Source organism: Dipodomys ordii, unplaced genomic scaffold (assembly GCF_000151885.1).
Source record: "Dipodomys ordii isolate 6190 unplaced genomic scaffold, Dord_2.0 Scaffold56, whole genome shotgun sequence".
NCBI lineage: Eukaryota > Metazoa > Chordata > Mammalia > Rodentia > Heteromyidae > Dipodomys > Dipodomys ordii.
The window spans coordinates 3,445,390-3,466,119 of NW_012267272.1; positions in this window are offsets into that span (position 1 = coordinate 3,445,390).

Sequence of the window (20,730 nt, forward strand, 5' to 3'; positions counted from 1 at the left end):
CTCCTCCTCCTCCTCCCCCTCCTCCTCCTCCTCCTCCTTCTCTTCCCCTCCTTAGGGTCTATGATGTATCCTCTAACTTTGCAATCCTATGCCTCAACCTCTCAGGCACTTGGATTACAGTTGTGAACCACAACACCAGCATGAGATTCTCATCTCTTTGAGGGCAACAATCTCAAATAAATTCCAAGGCCCACTCAGAGCAGGCAAGCAGGAGACATAGGGGTAAAACCTAGTAAGGTTTTACCTGATTTCAGGCTACGGCCCATAGTGCTACAGCATTGAAGTTGGAAGTTATATCCATAGACAAAGACCCCCAGCAGGCTTAGGGACCCAACTGAGGCTGAGGGACCCCCCTGGCCTGTAGCAATCTTTCCTCTTAGAAAACAGATCCCTTAGTTGATCCTAGAATGTGCATACCACCTCCACTTTTGAAGAAAGACATCAGAACTGCTGACTTCTGTGGACCTGCAGGTCATTTTAGTATCATACTCCAAGTGTTTGTGTCTCTCCAAAATTCATACGCTAAAGCCCTAGCCTAATCTAGAGGTAGCTGGAGGTAAAGCCTTGGGAGATATTTAGCTTTAATAGAGTCAGAACCCCCCTCCCCCCGTCATAGGCTTCACATCCTTGGGAAGAGAAGAAATAAAATGAGCAATCTCTCCAGTATGAGAGTTTACAGCAAAAAGACAGGCCAGCTGCTGGCCAGAAGAGGACCTTCATGTGCACCCTTCATGGTGTACACCCTGCCTTCAGAACCATGGGGGGTGGGGGGAAGCATTTCTGATGTTTGAGACACCTACTTTCCGTATTTAATTATGGTCATCTGAGAAGGTCATGACACTTAGTAAGCAAGTTCAGTACCACACAGGTGAGTCACTTTATCTCTTTATGCTTAAGTCTCCTCTTCTGTACAATAAGACTAAAAATCATGCCTGCTTCGAGTGGTATCATGATAATTATCTGTTTGACAAACTATACAGTGGGTTACAGAATGCTTACTATCTATTAGTCTCACACTGGAAGGAGGGGTGGTTAAGTTCCTAGGCTGTGCCCAGAGACAGATAGACAGAGACAGAGTTGGGTGGGGGGAAGAAGGCTGGGCTCCAGTGTTCAGACAGGAGTCTCACCTCACCTATGATGAATCACACAGTCAACCTAAGGTTTTCCGCTTTGCCACAGTGTCAACCACAGCATTCTTTGTTTTTCTCCATACCAGAGGGATGAAGTATGAGGAAATCAAGTGCAAATAACCCCCATGGGTCTGAAGTGAAACAAGGAAAGGCCTGTAGCCTGCCCTGGTTGTATCTGCATCTCTCAGAGAGGTCAGCAAGTCCTGACGGGAAAGAGGAAAGATCTGAGGGGAAGAAGGAGAAGAGGGGCTGCATGGTAATTTGGAGCATAATTAAACTTGTCAGCTATGACTCATCCAGATTTCATTAAGGCACCCATGGAACAGATTGTAAATCAAAAATCAAAGTTCAGGGGCAATCACATTATTGATAAAGATGATTGAGGAAGAAATTCCTGACTACCTGGCTCCATGCTTTGTCCTCCACCGCAGAACCTACCACGCTCTTTGATTGTCTATCTTTAGTCCATGAGACACTGCCACGATAAAGAGACATCATCACTTTAAATCTTTCCCTTTCCCTCCTCCCTTGTCTCTCTTGAGTCCCTGACATTAAAATGCATAAGAATCATCTTCAGAGCCTGTTATAATTTCCAGAACGTCGCCGAGGGGTTAGTGAGATTGGAAAGTGCAGGAAGGTATGCTTTTAACAAGCTCCTCAGATACTGCTGATGTGGATATTCCAGCGTCCACTCCAGTTTTTTTGTTTCTTTTAGTTTTGTTTTCAGAGATGGCATCCTTCACTGCAGAGAATTCCAGAACTCTGTGTCTTAGTCACCTAATAAGAGATGCAATGTGTGGAGAGGGTGAGAGTTTTGGAAGATGCCTATTATGGAGGCGAAGGGTCTTGTGCACAAATGCACTGTCCAAAGAAGAACTTCAAACTCCATAACTCTCTAGTATAGACGGAAAAAACTGAACATTCAGAACAGGGGTTCAACCAGCTTCCAGCCTGGCAGTTAGAAGAAAAGCTACATATCTTACACTGAGCTAGGTAGGGGCTGTGTCTAAAACCCAGAAGGAAAGTTTACATGGGAAGAAAAGTGGATGTCAGACCCAGGTGTCCGCATGGTAAAGGAGATAGTAAACACCACACAATATGGATCACCACAGTTAAACAAAGGCTAGGCAGAAAACCCAGTATGAGTTTGGCCTTTACAAAAATCTCACAAGAAATGTTTCTTTTCTCTGAAGACTTAGAGGAAGATTATTCCATAAGAACCGAAAACCTTTGCATATGCTAAAAATATAAAAGAGAATATGTTTTTCACAGAATTCTAATGGAAGACAAATGATGACTTGAATAAATGAGAGATACATCATGTTCCTTGAAAGAAAAAAGTCAATATTATAAGGATGCCAATCATCCCAAATTAATCTGTAAATGAATCCAATTGCTGTCAAAATCCTAATGAGATACATCATTCCATAGGAATATAAATTAGTGCAGCCACTGTGGAAATCAGTATGGAGGGTCTTCAGAAAACTAAAAATGGAAACGCTGTGTGATCCAGCTATGCCATCCTTGGGTATAAATTCAAAAGAGCTAAAGTCAGCACACAACAGAAATGCTTGCACACCAATGTTTATCTCAATACTACTCACAACGAACAAGCTTTAGAATCAGCTGAGAGCCCACAACTGGATAAGTGGATAAAGAAAATGTCACACACACACACACACACACACACACATACAGAGTGAAGTATCATTTGGCCATAAAGAGGAATGAAATGATGCCATTTTGCAAGAAAAGATGAAACTAGAGAACATCCTATTAAATAAAATAAGCTCAACTCAGACAAACGACATGCTTTTTCTCATATGCAGACTTTAGATTAAAAGGCAAAAGGCATGAAAAGTAGAAAAGAGAGCCTGAGTGTACCCCTATCTTCCCCTACTCTCCTGGGGATTGGCAATGCATGGGGAGCTTTGGTTCTCTCTTCCTCTCTGCCTGTCCCTTTTGTTGGCATGGGTTTCCGTGCTGGAAGGAACAGCCTTTAGCATTGATAGCCAGCAACAGTCATAAAGCAGAGCTTCACAAGCTGTCTTGGGCTTTCCCAAGGTGCTCACTAGCAGTTCCTGGACTTAGGCCCCAGGCCCAGGTTCACAGAACACAGCTCACAAAGTATCTGCTCCTTATCTAAAAAGCCTTGTAACTAGTTGTCCACCTCCACTCCCTTTGGTTTTATGTATTCTAGAGCATGTGCTTTGGAGGAAAGTAAATGGCAAATAGAAACATGAATGGTGAATTTGAATCACCATAATTCTATAACTGAGAAATAACTATTAACCTTTGTTCCAGTTTCTTTAAAAATGAATAACTGCATATGCCTATTGGCCCAGAAATCATTCACTCATATATCATGGAAACCACCCACAAAACACCTTCAAAGTTTCTTCTAAGGTTTCCTCTATTCTTAAATAGATAACTATTGACACCTCTCCGCATGGATTATACTGAGCTTTACAACAGTAGTGAAAAAACTTGGAACAACTTAATTATCCTTTTAACAGGAAATGATTAAGTAAATGAGAATATATTCTGTGGAGTATTAAGTAATCAGCTTCCAAAAGGTTCTATGTAGGAATATGCTTATTGAAATGGAAATACATTGAAAATATATTGTGTAGGTAAATGGGGGGTTGTTTTAGCACAGTTAAAATTAAATATAAATATACGTGTATATATAATATATATACATGTACATGTATATGTATATGTATATGTGCTGTGCATGGAAGATCATTCCTAAAATCCCAGCTTCTTGGGATGGGAGGAAGAAATAGGAGGATCTGGTTTTGTAGCTAGCTCAGGCAAAATATATGAGACCCTATCTGGAAAATAACCAAAGCAAAAAGGGCTAGAGGCATGTCTCATGTGTGCAAAGCCCTGAATTCAAACTTTAGTACTGCCAAAAGAATTTTTCTTTTCAGTCATGGGGCTTGAATTTGGGGTCTGGGTGCTGCCCCTGACCTCTTTTGCTCAAGGCTAGCATTCAATTACTTGAACCACAGAGCCACTTCCAGTTTTCCAATTGTTAATTGGAGATAAGAGTTGTATGGACTTTCCTGCCCAGGCTGGCTTCAAATTTGGACCATCAGATCTCAGCCTCCTGAGTAGCTAGGATTACAGGCATGAGCCACTAGCACCCAGCCAAAAGAAAATTTATTTTTAATGAGAGGAAAGCAGGTATCTCGTGGTTCACGCCTGTAATGTTAGCCACTTAGGAGGCTAGGATCTGAGGACTATGGTTTGAAGCCAGCCTGGGCAGGAAAATCCATGGGACTCTTATCTCTTATTAGCCAGAAAAAAGTTGGAAGTAGAGATATGACTCAAGTGGTAGAGTGCCAGTCTTGAGCAAAACAAGCCAAATGAGAGTGTAAGACCCTGATCTCTCCCCACCACTCCTCTCTCTCTTTCTCTCTCTCTCTCTCTCTCTCTCTCACACACACACACACACACACACACAAAGAAAGAGGAGGGCACAAAATTGTAGTGCTAGCCTCTTATTTTGATGTGAAAAACAAGCATCTGCATCAGGTGCTTCATCTAATTTAATTTACATTATGTAATTAATTGTCAAAGCTTTGGTAGAAACCAAACAGGTCCTCTTTGCAGAAACACGAGGTTCCCAGTGGAAAGGAAGTGGCGTGTTGACACCATGTTGAGGACAAGGACCATTATATCTCCACCAGGGAGGGTCACATGCTATGCATACTCAGAAGCCTGGAGGAGATGACTGTCCCTTATGGGGTGTTTGTTTAGGAGTCTAGAAATGAAGTCACCATTTGGGGACGGATGAATCTGGAGCGCGTAAGTGGCTGCAATCCAACTCTGTCGGCTTCACCTACTTGATGCTCGCTTCTTGGAGTCAATCCAGTGAGCAGGAAAGAATGACATCCCAAGGATTTTCTTCCCTACATCCCAGACCACCTGTGACCATCGAAACACCTCAGATAGGAGCTCTTTTGTTTTCTCTTTGTCGTGCGCTCCCTATCCCATTGATTCTTCCTCTTATTTAAACCTAAAGCAAACCGAAATGCATTGCATTCCTGTACTCGCCATGGGCCTTGGCCACACAATAAGCCTCCTTTCTCTGCCCAGTTACTTATCTCTTCATTTGGCATCTTGGGGAGAGCAGCCAGACCTGATGTGGGAGACGCAGTTTGAGCCCGGGGGCCCCCGAATCTCCTGTAACACCCTAACTACTGACTAGTTTGTGCCTGCCAAAGAACATATCAAAAACAAGGCCTCCTCCAGTTGCAGTGTTGTAAGATAGATGTATAAGGAGATAGGGAAATGACAATGAATTAATACTAATTTGAACATTAAAATTCAGCCACTAGGAGCTGAAAGTAAATTTGGAAACAAAACAACTACCAGAAAAAGCAGCGAGCTCCCCTTCACCTCTTCCTTTCCCACCGGATAGTCAGCCATAGAGGGTGTATCAGCTAAGCCACCTCTGCCTTTGCGAGGGTATACAGCTGCCGTCTTTTCATAAAGGGCTACAGAAACAGAGTTGGAAGGCTTGTCTGACAGAAGTCTCAACAGTGAACAACGGAACCTGTGTCTTAGGTAGGCCTAGGTTGCATCTCCAAATTTTAGAATATGTCACCCAGAACCATGGGCTAAAGAACAGGGGCTGCTACACCACATGGCTATGTGCATTCTCCCAGCTCCGAAAGTATAAAGACTACAGGCGAGTCTTTGCTCCCATTTCCTGCATAGTATTTCTCTCTTTTTCAATTTCCCTCTACTCCGTCCTGTTATCCTAAAATCAATCCTTGCTAAAACTTCTATCTTGTGATACTCTTCTTGTAATGAGAGGCCTTGAACTCCTTTTCATATGTAGATACCTCTGATTTTATGTGGAAACCCAGAAGCTGAGGGAACACTCCACCCCCACCTGCCCGCACCAGCCCTGCCATCTGGTGACAGCAGGACCTGGGTTATTTCTCTGTCAACCTGTTCAGTGTCTGTAATATTAGAGGTGGAAGTGTGGGGTTTTTTTCTTTTGTGGTACTGAGGATTGAATTTAGTGTATCAAACTTGCTAAGGGATCTATTACTTACATCACACACTCCAATTCAGACTTTTGAATATTATCTAATTCAAAAATCCTTTTTTTTCCCCCCCTGATGGTTCTGGGGCTTGAACTCAGGGCCTGGGAGCTGTCCCTGAGCTTCTTTGTGCTCAAGGCTAGAGTTCTACCACTTGAGCCACAGTGCCACTTCTGGCCTTTTCTAGTTTATTGGAGATAAGAGTCTCACCAACCTCAAGCCTCAGATCTCAGCCTCCTGAGTAGCTAGGATTTCAGGTGTGAGCCACTGGCGCCATACTAAAAATCCTTCATCTTAAAGACCCGAAAACTGAGACTTAGCAAAAGAAGTAACTTGCTCAAATTCCCATGACACAGAGCTAGGACTAGGGTTTGAGCCTCCACGTTTCCAAGCTTGAAATTTATTCATAATTAAAATTAATGACATCTTGGAACAGAATCAGGAAGTAAAGGCTACCAAAAAAAAAAATCAATGAAAACAGCAAACATTCCTTCATTACCCTCTCTGTAGTTTTTTAGATGCTAAGTAAATTACAATCTTCTTGAACCAGTAGGGAAATACTGAATAAAAAGCATGTCTGGCAAAAGGTTGTCCTAAATATTCTCTTTTCTATGTATTTTGAGTAATAATAAGACCCATAGTTTGAAAATAGACTGACCCTGACCCCATTGTCTTCATGTGTGGAAACATGGCAAGATGATTAGGAGTTGTTAGTGAGGTGACTCAAAATGTAATCCCCCAACTCAGAAACATGCCCATGACATGAAGCGCCATTTTGAGCCTCTCAAGCTCCTACCCAACCTATGCTTATTAGGAGGCCTCCTCTTTCTCTTCTCTCTTTGTCTCTACTTTATCTTATTTTGCCATAGAAATCCTCACTAAGCTTCAAACTTAATTAATTAATACCATCTTAAGCTTAGGGACTGGAATTTCCCATCCACCAGGACTTGGTGTTTGTAATTCTCCTGGGTAATTAGTTAAGGGATTTCCAAGCTTTTCTATGCCTTAATTCCAGGACCAAAAATCCTAGAGGGAGGCAGAGGTTGGGAGTTAAAGGGAATCTGAGAGACAGACCACAATGAACTTTGAGACCTTTGGTGGACGACTTGGAAGAAATGTTGGCTCAGAGAGACAGTCACAGAAAAAGGAAGAAGGAGAAGAGAAATAACCTGCCAAAGATTTAGGCAACACGATTCCTCTCCTATGGAGAGAAAGAATTTAGGATTGCTGTGTCTACTGAAAATGACTTACAAAGAGAACCTTTGGGAAGTAGTTTTGATTGGAAAGCATGAAAGGTCAGAATAATGATGAGCAGTCTCCACTGAGGCTGCCAGCATTCTGTTTGCCCTGCAAACAACTGGCCAGTCTCCAATCCATGTTTGATTCTGGTAATTATGATGAATTAAGCATGAATTTATCCTGCCAAATCACATTCCCCTCTCTCCCTCTCTCTCTCTTCCTCCCTCCTTCCATGTCTGCCTGCTTATCTGTCTGTCTGTCTGTATGTCTGTCTCTGTCTCTCTCTCACATGATCCTCCTGCTTCAGCCTCCCAAGTCATTTTTACACTAAGCTCCAAGTCATTTTCTTTCAAGACAACTCAGGTAGACGTATATTGTAAGGAAAAGGGTTTTCCATTTTCCCTTTGCAATCCTAGGACCAACTCCAAGCCTAATACAGATTAGGTCAAAGCAAATTTAACAGTGACGGGTCCCCACCTGCATGGCTTTTTCTAATGTACAAGAAAGGGAACCCTTGAGATGTATGTGTTCACTAGCCCGATGGGTTTCTAAAATTTGTAAAAGCGAAAGTTTTAGCCACCATTTACTATGAGTTCTGTCTTTCCATTTCCCTATCTTTACATCTTCACAGCAGATGAAATTAGAAAGACCATGAGCGCTTCTAGGATTTGGCTAAGAGGAAGTTTTGTTTGAAGCATCGGGATATATTTATGTGACCTGAGACCTTAGGCTATCTGTGCATAGTTGATTTATCGCTGTCTATCTAGATGTAATTGTGGTTCCCAGAAATCCTTCTACCATGACTATGCCAACTCATTCAAGATCATAACCTTGAGATTCGGTACCAGAGGTAGGATTGTGAAGCCAATATGTCTTCCAGCCTACTTGCTGATATGTGCAGGTGACACTGAAGAAACAAGAGGGGAAGTGTATGGAGCTATCCTGGGAAGATTTGGTAATCATCAGATATGCAAAATTGCCAAACAAGATTTGATGGATGCCCTGGCAAAATGAAGGATATTTTCCCCCTATGAATGTAATTAATAATGAAGCACAATTGCAAATGCACCACATTTTTGTGTGTGTATGCCAGTAGCCAAGATTGAAGTCACTCTTGCTTGGCTTTTTTGCTCAAGGTAGATGCTCCACCAACTGATCCACAGCTCCATTTCTGCTTTTCTTTTTTTTTTTTTTTTGGGTCCGGTCGTGGGCCTGAACTCTGGGCCTGGGCGCTGTCCCTCAGCTCTTCAGCTCAAGGCTAGTGCTCTACCACTTGAGCCACAGCGCCACTTCCAGCTTTTCTCTTTTTGCTTATGTGGTGCTGAGGAATCGAACCCAGGGCCTCAGGCATGCAAGGCAAGCACTCTACCATTGAGCCACCTTCCTAGCCCCATTTCTGCTTTTCTTGTGGTTAATTGGAGGTAAGAGTCTCTTGGACTTTTCTGCCGGGGCTGGCTTTGAATCTCAGTCCCAAATCTCAGTCTCCTGAGTAACTAGTCTTGCAGGCATGAGTCACTAGCATTTTCAAAGTTTTGTAGTGATTATGATTGGTAGAACTGATCAGAACTCCTCTGTCTGCAGAATGTAGGGCTCTAGCAGTATGACAGGCTTGTGTGAAGTATAGTGCATTCCAGCTAGCAGTAACAACCAACAAACTTGGGGTAATTCAAACCAGAGTGATGGTTAAATTATCTTTTCTTCTCTCTACAAAACAAGCAACTAAAGAATATGAAGTCATAAAATACAAGAAGGAGGGGAGAAGTATGGGTGACTGTCAGAGAAATAAGTAATATTGTCTTGCCACCTTTTAGAATTTATGGTATTTGTGGTCTTTATCTGCCTTTTGAAACTGATTCTGGCTTTTTTGTTAGTTTGTTTGTTTTTTGGCTTGTCCTGGCTTGAACTCTGGGCTTAGGTGCTGTCCCTGAGCTTCTTTTTGCTCAAAGCTAGCACTCTACCACTTGAGCCACAGCTCCACTTCCAGCTTATTCTTGTTCTTTCAGCTTATTACTTGGAGATAACAGTCCCATGGACTTTCTTGCCCAGCTGGCTTTGAACCATGATCCTCAGATCTGAGCTATGAGCCACCAGCCACTGGCTTCTGACTATTTTTTCTATTAAAACAAACATTTTTGTATATGATTTTATATTTGTAAATTTCTTTTTATCTCTGTGCTAGTGCTGGGGTTTGAAGTCAGATCCCTTAGCTTCTGCACTCCAGGCTAGCACTCTGCCTCTCGAACCACAGCTCTATTTCTGGCTTTTTGGTGGTTAATTGGAGAGTTTCCTTCCCAGGATGGCTTCAAACCACAATCCTCAAATCTCAGCCTCATGAGTAGCCAGAAGTACAGGTGAGCCATCAGTGCCTGGCTATTCATAATTTCCTGTTCTCTTCCTTAAAGAGGATATCAAAAACTATTGTAAGCTTCAAGCTACACAAAACCCATACCTGACCTTGGATTAGGTGCTAAGTAAATACTAGAGGCAGCAGGCACTAGACAAGCAGGTTTGGTATAAGGGAGGTCAATAGGAAAGTTTAAGAGAACCAGTAGAGAGGAATTTCCTGAGAATGTGGTAATTATTTTGCCTATTGTGTGAGTGAGGTGCTAGAGATTGAAGTGAGTCAGAGAATGGTGATCAGGACAGGGAAGAGGGAAGTCATGGGAATGAGATGGAGAGATACTGGTACCAGGCTTCACAATTCTCCCCAGGTCATCCCCAGAGTCAAAAGACTTCATTCATTCCAGGTTGATTTTTAGCTGTCCACCAATGCACATGCAGGCCTTGATGCATTGAAAGAATAAATGGCATCCCACTGACAGCAACTGATTATCTCAATGACAGTGGAATGAAGGTGTGGGGTGGGGGTGGGGCAGGGCACATGTGTGCACACAGGTCCCAAATCACAGTATCTGGATCTGTGAATGTCTGTTGTTGGGTTTTCCCCGAGCAGATTTCTTTTTCCCCACCTTATCCTTGCCCTGGGCATTTATTTGGCTTAAGTAGAGTTAATCAGAGCTCTCCCCTGGAACTTTAAAATGTGAGACTGACTACCCAAAGAAATACGAAGTGCTTAGACATCCAGCAACCCTGACTGTGGTCATGTTGTAAATAAGGTTGCTTTTTAATTTTGTGTCAGTTTGACTATGTTAAGAGGTTTAATCTTACAAGTTAATAAAGAATACATTTCTTTTGCCAGGCATGGCGGGTCAAACATGTAACCCCCCACTGTTTGCAAGTTGGAGATCAGGAGAGAGGATAATCTCAATCAGTAAACTAGGTGTGGTAGCAGCACATGAATGTGATCTCGGCAGTTTAAGAAGCCATAGACAAAAATATGAGAGAGAGGAACACAGTTTTTCCCAAGCTAATTAGATTTGTGTCACTTTCACACCAGCCCACTCACTAACATAGCTCATGAGTATCTAGCTGAGCTACACCTCGAACCCTGGCCCTGGCTCCTCACCTTGTAACCAGCTTTCCATTTCCCCAGCTGCAGGCCAGCACACCTGTGGATACCCTAATGGGGAAAACGTCCAAATCTACACGGAGCAGTTACTTACCGAACCCCTAAAAACACTTGCAGGAGAGTGCAGATGCCAGAGACGAAGAAAATGGTGCTGATGAGGTAGCTCTGCGTCAGGGGGTCATGCTGCAGGCACAGGTCCTTGGCCAGAATAAGCGGCACAGCCACGAGGCCTCCCAGGGCCGTGAGGAAGTGCTGTGGGCAGAGAGCGGGAGCCATGGGCCAGGCTGCACTGACATCCACTCACAGCCAGGGCCCTACAGCTGGCCCCAGGGTCTCAGCCAGGGGCGACAGGCAAAGATCCAGGCAGGTAGTGAACACTAGGAGTTCCTGGAAGCAGGAAGCTGGGATCCAGCCAGAGGGCAGGCTCTAAGTCCTGAGAGCTGACGTGCTAGGAGAGGAACCAACACAAGGACTCAAGCACAGAAGGGCATAACAGGACCTAGATGGGGATGCAAGGCCAATAAGCTATTTATTAAATGAAGCACACAGAGAGAGCAGCCATTGGCAAAGAAGGTCTGGGCATGAGTTGGAGTTGCTGGCCAAACAAAGGCTAGTTGAGCTCTGCACTGACAAGTTAGGGAATTCAGAACAGCTACAAAGGGGATAAATTAGATATAGGTAATAGTTAAGGGACAAGGGAGGGGGGAGAGAGAGAGAGAGAGGATACTATCACACTCTGACTCCAGAGCAAGAAGCAATGACTAAGTCTTGGAAATGTTCATGCACTATGGCCAATTCTGTTCTGAACTACTCACACTATCCAGTATGCGGCCCAGTCAAATCTGGCAACTGAGCCACAAGCTCTGAGAACAAAGATGGGAGCAGCTGAGCCAAATGGTCTCCACCCTCCCCCTGGGGAAGTGGTTCATGACCTGAGCATCTTTAGACCTCCGTCTAGGGCTTGTTAAAGCACTGTTACAGATATGCTTTTGTTGTAAACACACTTTTCAAAGCTTACTTTTCCTTTCAATGTGCTTAGACGTTGGGGACTTTAACCTTCCCTCTTTAACTGACAGCTGGTAGACTCTTCCCCAAAACCCTCCAACCCTGGGGCCTTAAGCAAAGGACAGCCAGCCCCAGCTGCTCTGAACACAAATCATGACTCCAGCCAGCTCCTGAAGGCACTGTCCAGCAAGCAGCTTGCCCCAGACTTTCACCATTACTTCAGCCAGTTCCACTTCCAGCCCAGAGGGGGCGCACTTCCTTTCCCTGGGGGCCAAGCAGAAAACCCATGACTGATGTAAGTGCCTTCAATTGCATGAAGGGCTTCCCTGATGGGTACAGACACCTCCTTGTCACTGGCCCTTCTGGCTACACCATCAGCCTGCTCAGGTCACTTTGTGAGCAACAAGGAGCAAACCTCTTGTGCTGATGCAGCAAGTCCAACAGAAACTTCTCGAATAATCTGCCTACTTTGGATTCTCATCAGTCACGGGGCAGTTGAGCTGATAACATGAAGAAGAGAAGAGGTGATGCGGGGGGAGGAGGGATGGCAGGAGCCTCTGGCTGGCAGCACTGGCTGGCAACCGGTTCTTGATGTGGCAGTAGCATCTGGCCCATAGCAGGGGAACTGACAAGACCCCTTTCCTGCTGTGGCCTGAGACATAGAGGAGCTGTAACACCTCAGACCTGTGGCTTAATCCCCCAGCACCCATAACCCCACGCCTCTGACCAGCTGTCAAAGGTCTCAGCCAGGTGCCCCATGCCACGGAAAGGGCGAGCTGTCCAAGGCCCAGGTTGACTGCCACTGCCGGCTACTTGCGAACACCTGCCAAGGGCTGGAAAGGAGCCTCTCCCCGCCTACCCCCTCACTTCAGCAGAAAGGCCCCAGATGGCTGGCATCCCGTGGTGACAGAGCCACTGCCCCCCTCCTTTGTTCTATTACAGCCCGTTCTCTGGTAACTTAGGTTGTGTCTGTCTGGAACTACACACAGTTTCCTGTTTCTAGTGCTGATAGCATTCCTGATACTCGGACATCCAGAGTGGCGAATGCTACGCAGGCAAGTTTACATGGCTGGAGAGGCCTTTCCATCTTACCCTGTAAGAACATAGTGAAAATCGAGCCAGGGTAGGCAGGTGTGGTTTGCCTTGGTTAACTAACTGCTGGATCTGTGAACACTACACAATGGGAAGGAGGGAAGAAGAAAGGGAGAGTGGGGAGAGGGGGGAGGAAGGAGAGAAAGACGGAAGAGAGGGAGGAGGGTGAAGCAGGGAAGGGGCACAGGAATGAAGGAAGAGTAAGAAATGCAGTCATTACATTCAGAATAAAAACAATGATCTGTGTAACTTAAGGGTAAGGACAGGAGGTGGAAGATGGGTGAACAAATGAAGGAGTAACATTGATGCGGATCATTGTACTCATAGCCTGACCTGTGAAATTCTAACTCTTTTGCACAACTACTTATTTTGAACAGTATTTCTTTGTAAATGAAGGTCATAGGAATGAGGACTTTGGTTGATCCAACACTGACTTTCAAAAAAACAAAACAAAAAAAAATGAGTAGTTGTTTCGGGGCTGGGAAGGTGGCTCAGTGGTAGAGCGCTTACCTTGCACTCATGAGGCCCTGGGTTCGATTCCTCAGCACCACATAAGCAAAAAGAAAAAAGCTGGAAGTGGCGCTGTGGCTCAAGTGGTAGAGCGCTAGCCTTGAGCTGAAGAGCTGAGGGACAGTGCCCAGGCCCAGAGTTCAGGCCCCATGACCGGACCCAAAAACAAAACAAAACAAAACAAAAACATTGACTTTCTTCATTACTGCAGCATTTATCTGACTAGTAATGTGACTAGGTAACAAAGGAGATTTTTCTCATTTAATACTAAAAATTATGTGATGTTTTGCAAAAAAAAAACTACTTATAATAACAATAAAATGTTTTTAAAAGGGGTGGGCAGCCTAGGAAAGTGGCTCAGTGGTAGAGTGCTTGCCTAGCATGCATGAAGCCCTGAGTTTGATTCCTCAGGACCACATAAACAGAAAAGGCCAGAAGTGGTGTTGTGGCTCAAAAGGTAGAGTGCTAGCCTGAGCAAAAGAAGCTCAGGCTCAGTGCCCAGGCCCTTAGTTCAAGCCCAGGACTGACCAAAAAAAAAAAAAAAAGCCAGGTACTGGTGGCTCATGCCTGTAATCCTACCTACTCAGGAGGCTGGAAGAAAGAAAGTTAGGATTGAAACAAATGGCGAAGAAAGAAATAGAAGTGAAATTAACAGCTGGTCTTTTATTATGGGGTAATTCCAGCTCCTATCACCACATTACGGCACATTTCAAAGGCACCATCAAACAACAGATATTTACTGATGTTAATCCCTTGAGAGAATGTTCTGGAAAAATCTGACTAGTAAGACCAGCCCTAATCTTTGATAAGCAAGGAGTAGAGGGCATGAGATATGTGTTGGAGCCAGGGGAGACTTTGAATTTCCTCTAAAAGATAGTCACTTTTTGTCCTTTGATGGCTCCGAGAAACAAACTAGGAGGAGCAGAATACAGGAGGGCTTTCAGAGAAAAAGGGCCTATGTATTTGTGGCCCTCTGACAATGTTTCCATTGCCTCTGTATCCCCTTATGGCAAATAACATGAATTCAGTTCTTCATAGTCTCTCCTAAATGCTTCTTTGAACCTGCTGCAGGTTGATTCAGGACACAATATTCCCAAGGCCAAGAATCTACCAATGTTTTATTTCCTATCTCATACTCTGCCCAGAAACATTGCTAATTAGACTTAATGAAGGCTCACACCCTCCTGTTAACAAATGAATCTCTTGATCTTAAAGAACAGGACACATTTGGAGGCATTTGAAAGAGAAGCTGCCAAGGACGGGGCCTGCTCCCAGGAATGTACTTGGCCTACTATCTTGGGTTTCCCAAGTGCACTTAACAAAGCCAGTGATCACACTCAAGAGAACAGTGGAGCAAGATATGGGGGTGCACACCTGTAATTCCAGCTACTAGAAGTAGAGGCAGAAGGATCTTCAGTTTGAGGCCAGTCCAGACAAAACCAGTGAGACCCTATCTCAAACACAGTGATTGTTAGCAAGTATGAGAATCTAGGTTCAGTCCCCAATGTGAGAGCTAGGCAGGGAGGGAGGGAAGGAAGGAGAATGAGCCAATCACTGTCTTTGATGTGACAGGTCAACTCAGCACAAGGGGGAATTCTTTTCTAATCATTAATGCAAATGCTTAAAGAGAAAGAGACCGAAAGGCCTTGGTTCCTTTGGAGCGCAACATGAAGATACAGTAGCAACTGATGGTGTTGGCCTTGACTACTTTGATCTGAGGTTTTTGAGGCAGAGCCTCTTTGACCCAGTGCTTGATGGTATAATTACCTGGATTCCCAGTAAGATGCAGAGGTACCACGGTGGGGTGTCCAAGACATGGTAGGCCAGATGGCTGCTGCTGGGATTGCCAGGCTGGCCATCCCCCTCCCTGACTTGGCCTTCAGGGTGGGAGCCGAGCATGCCGTCATTGTCATCTCCCTGCCGGGGACAAGAATGAACACATCTAGGCACTTCCAGAAGGACCAAGTCCCCTTCCTGATTTCAGCTGGAGAAGGACCTGAGGCTATGGGAAGAGAGAACTGTGATCAAGCTACAGAGTGAAGATCCACTCTCCGAAGACCAGTGATTTCCTGTGCTATGCATCTGCCTCTGAGCTTCCTTTGTTTAACATCTGGAGCCATGAAAGAGGAGAGGGTGCCTTCTGCAAAGCCATGGCAGAGAGGTGGCTTTGTGGGGGAGGAGATGGAGGTCAGCCGCAGGGTCATAGGATGGTAGGCAGGGTTTCCTCTCAGTTCTTCCTATGTGCTCCAGGACAGACAGGCTGTATTTACACCTCTTCCCACCCAGCATGTGTTCACCAGCAGATAGTTTCCTGCTCTGTCTCTCTTCCCAGCATGCACTGATTGTGCCTTACTTTGCCTTGTGGTTCCGGCTTCTGGTGTGGGCCTGAGCTCTATGTAGACTGAACGAATGAATGTCGTATATTAACGTAAATGAGCATCACATATACAGGATGATCTAGAGTCCATTGCCAACTTGCACTCCTCATGGATTAACCACAGTTCTCTTGGAATTATAGACTTCCCCTCTGACTTTTGAGCTGAGTAATCTTGGGCAAATTCAAATCATTAGTATTTCTGCCTTGATGTTCAATGCCTTAATTAAAGAAATGACACCGCTCTCAAAGACAGTGGAGAAAAATTCATTTGCAGCATGAAGGACATAGTCTAGGACTTGGCATAGTCTAATTGCCTAATAAATATTAATGATCATGATTACTGTGACTTCCATTAAAGGCCACTAGCATGAAGATCAGGTCATTCTAGGAGGTGTCCCATGGAGGGTGGGGTGGGATCCTGGGCCCTGGCCAGACCATGGAGGGCAGGTTCCATACAATGGTACAACCAGGACAACCCAGAAAGCAGTATACAAGCAGGGAGAGAGTTCTAGCAAGGATGTTTGGTCATCCACTCCAACACCCACCTCCATGCTGAAGTATTGAACATCAGCCCAGCCTCATGGATCAGCTTCAGGACCACAGCTGCATTACAGCACAGCAGGTACTAAGTGCTTTGTGGGTAATTTATGGACTCTTTCCACTACAGAAAAAAAATACATCTAAGATTAGATTTCAGTAGAGTGCATGAATACAAAGATGAGTATAAGAACATTAAAACATTTTCTGTGCCCTTCAAACACTTCTTTTTTTAAAAAAAAATCTGGTTTTATGTATTTACTTTGCAATCCTGGGCATCACACCTAGAGTTTGCACCTACGGGACCCAGGACACACGCTGTACTACGGTGCCACACTGCCGTTCACTACCCGTGCTTTGTTGTTGTTGTGAGGTTTTTGTTTTGTTTTGTTGCCAGTGTTAGGACTTGAACTCAGATCCTGGGCTCTGTCCCTAAGCCTTTTTGTGCTCAAGGCTAGTGCTGTACCACTTGAGCTACAGTACCACTTCTAGCTTTTTATGAGAGGTTTATTGGAGGTAAGAGTCCGTGAGGCTCTTATCTGCCTGGGCTGGCTTTGAACCACCATTCTCGGATCTCAACCTCCAGAGTAGCTAAGATGACGGGCGTGAGCCACAAGCCGCCAGCTTCCCCATCTTTTCTATTCAAAGAAGTGGAAACATCTGCATGGGCCTTGAACAGTGCTCTGGGCCGGGCACTGGGCCTGCTATACTAATGGATCCCTGGTGCTGCTCTGGAGGAGTGGGGAATGGAGCGAGGGCCACCAGTGGCTTAGATGTAGAAAGAGGCAAGAAAGTCACCAGATGAAAAACTGTGTGGTTGTCCCTGCCACTACTAGGAGAGTGTGGTCCCCAGGGGATGCTACGTAGTAGTCATCTTCCCCTCCCCCAAAGATCTCTAAGGTTTCAGTTACTGAAATCAACCCTAGCCTCAACATAGTAAATGGGAAAATCTCAGAAATAAGCAATATTCCTAAGTTTTAAGTTGTGAACTATTCCAAGGAGTGCGATGAAATCATTGTCTGGAAGAGAATTCTGCCTTTGTTCAACATATGTAAGCTGTATATGCTGCCCTCTTGTTAGTCAGTAGCCACCTCAGTTACCAGTTCCACCATGTTGGATTTATAGGACTTATAGTTAAGTAACTATGTATTTATATTTATATATGTATCTATATGTACACATATATTTCAGTAATGTCTGAAGTTTCGGACATCCACTTGCTGTCTTACAAAAAAGTTCCACAGATAAAGGAGAACTACTATTAGATTCTAAATCATGATTTCTCAGACTTTGGTGCTACTAATATGTTGAATAAATAATTCTTGCCAGGGACCAGTGGCTCATGCCTGTAATCCTAGCTACTCAGGAGGCTGAGATCTGAGTACTGCGGTTCAAAGCCAGCCTGGGCAAGAAAGTTTGTGAGACTTTTGTCTCTAATTAACCACCTGAAAACCGGATATGGCTCTGCGGCTCAAGTGGTAGAGCACTTGCCTTGAGTTCAAGCCCCATGACTGACAAATAAATAAATCAATCTTTTTCTGGATTCTGTATGTGTAGCAGGGCCAGCCGGTGGCAGTCCTATGTACTATACTATGAACAACATTAATTGTCTTTGTTCACAAAACACCAGTAGTATATCTACTTCCTTCTTCTTAGTTATGACAAGCTATATTCTTCAGACACTGCCAAATGACCCTTGCGGGAGGGGGAGGGGGTGTCAAATCACCTCCAATTAGGAGTCACTGTTGTTCCTCAACAAAGCCCTAATTCAGGGACAGTACTGGCTGGAGAAGATGAGGCTGTGATAGGGTGGGGTGGGCCTCACCCAGTAAACCCACCGTAAACCATCCCCATTCCTTCCTCGACCAGCCTGTGAGTCCACCTCCACTGACTATGGAGAAAGCGCAACACGGCCCACTGAGGAGCGTCCTGGGCCGGTGCTGAGACTTGCTAGTGCAGGGCTATTGCAGGGCTACTGATCTGACCCAGTGCAGCACTTGCTCATTCATCTTCTGACATTAGGGCCTAAATCACAGCGTTAAGTTTGCTCTTGGAAGCCTTCCCTGAACTCACTCTACCCCAGCCTCACACCCCATGAGGCTTGCCCTCCTTAGGATCTCCTAAAACCCATGAGCATGCTGACCCCAGCACGAGACCCTCAAACTCACCCACAATTCCTCTTCACTAGGACCCTGAACTCCCAGCCCGTCAGCTCTGTCCCTAGTATACAGTTGGCATTTCTTGAGGAAGTGAATCCATCAGTGAGTGACTCTGGAGATGCTTTCTAATTGTTCTTTTCCCAAATGAATCCCTATCTTTTACTGGTTGAACTGCTTTGGAACAACATGTCTGCCTTATTTAGACTTCAGTTGGTACCCAGATTGCACACAAAAGGAGCCTGTTGGTCCTAAGAGGGTCAAAGCTGTGTCTCAGACAGATTGGAAGCTACTGGTGGGTGGGTGTGCTATTGTGTGTGGGCTCTTCTAGTGAAGTTTTAGTGGTGTATGGAAAAATCTATGAGGGACACCAGAAGGAAGGCAAAGAGTAACACACCGAAAAGAGGAGGATTGGGGGGGGGGGAGGTATGTGTGAGAGAGACAGGTTGAGTGATTGAAATTAGGAAGGTGACTTAGAAAATCCCATGTACAGAAGAGAAGTTGGGAAGCAGAGCTTCTCAGATGAGTGAGAGACCCCACTATGTCATGCCAGTACCTCAGAGCATTTCAGCAAACCCTCTTCCTGGGAGCATCTGTCCATCAGACTCCTGGAGCAGCAGCAGAAACTCACAAGCCCTTTCTAGAAGAAGAAAAAGAAATTCTTGCTAGGTGCCAGTGGCTCAAACCTGTAACTTTAGCTACTCAGGAAGCTGAGATCTGAGGATCCTACTTCAAAGCCAGACAAAGGCAGAAAAGTCCATGAGACTCTTTTTTTTTGGGGGGGGGTCGTGGGGCCTGAACTCTGGGCCTGGGCACTGTCCCTCAGCTCTTCAGCTCAAAGCTAGCGCTCTACCACTTGAGCCACAGCGCCACTTCCGGCTTTTTTCTTTTTTGCTTATGTGGTGCTGAGGAATCGAACCCAGGGCCTTGAGCATGCAAGGCAAGTGCTCTACCACTGAGCCACCTTCCCAGCCTGTCCATGAGACTCTTATCTCCCATTAGTTAATAAAAAACAAACAAACAAACAAAAAACCCTGGAAGTGGAAGTATGGCTGAAGTCGTAGAGCACCAGCCTTGAGCAAAAGAAAAAAAGAGGCTAAGCAAAATCATAAGACCCCCAAGTTCAAGCCCCAATAATGGCCCTCAATTAATTGATAAATTAATATAATAAATAGCACCTGACAGTTTGCAAAGAACCGTCATTTCAGCATATCCTCTGGTTTGGGGCTCACCACCATCTTTGTCCATTGACAGAGGAGGAGACAGATGCTCAGCTAGTTAACAGGTCTCTAGGGGGGCAGTTGCATGCCACTGTGGCCCTGGGTGTACAGGGCCAAGTCTCCAGCTCCTTGGAACAGACTAGCAAAGCAGAAGGAGGGTCTTACACAGCAAGGGCAGCTGCGATTCAAGGCTGGTGGGTGCCTTGCCCCTCTGTCACCATCTGAACCCCCATAGCACCATCTGGCCTAGGTAATTTCCTAACTTGCCTGATTGCCAGGTTCTCCACGGGTAGCCTCAGTCATCTTTCCTCAGCTCGCGTGCTTGCCTTCTGCCCCTTCCCATTCAATCCCTATAAAAAGGCAAGCACCCAGGCCCCCACATTCCCACCCCCTTCCAGTTTGCCTCATGGCAGCCCCTGGGGAACACCATGGCCTTCCAGAAATGGAGTCTTCAACTTGATTCCCCGGATTTTTCCCTGTAGAAAGAATCTCAAGGTAAGTGAAGATTGTGTGTGTGTGTGGGGGGTGTCTTCAGGGCCCTCACTTGCTCAGAGGACCATGCTCTGCACTCTTTGCTGGAAGGTTGAGCACACTGGGCAGAGCCTGGCAGTCCGCTGGCTGCAGAACACAGCCTGCTAGTCTAGGCAGCCCCTGTCTGTAGCCTCCTTGGCTGGCATCTGGCTAGGGCTGCTGGAGGGAGGCTCTGTGCCCCTGTTGCGAGCAGTGGCAAGAACAGAATCTTGGCTCAGTTATTTGGGGAGGCTGAAAATAGTTTGGAGAGGGTGATGGGGCCAGGGCTCAGGGAGGACAAGCTGGAGAGGCATCCCTAGGGGCCACTACAACTTGGCTTCTTTGGGCCTCATGTTCAGCACCTGGGCCACTGCATCGTCAGGAAGCAAATAAAGCACTCCCAAGGCTCAGGGATCCCAGCT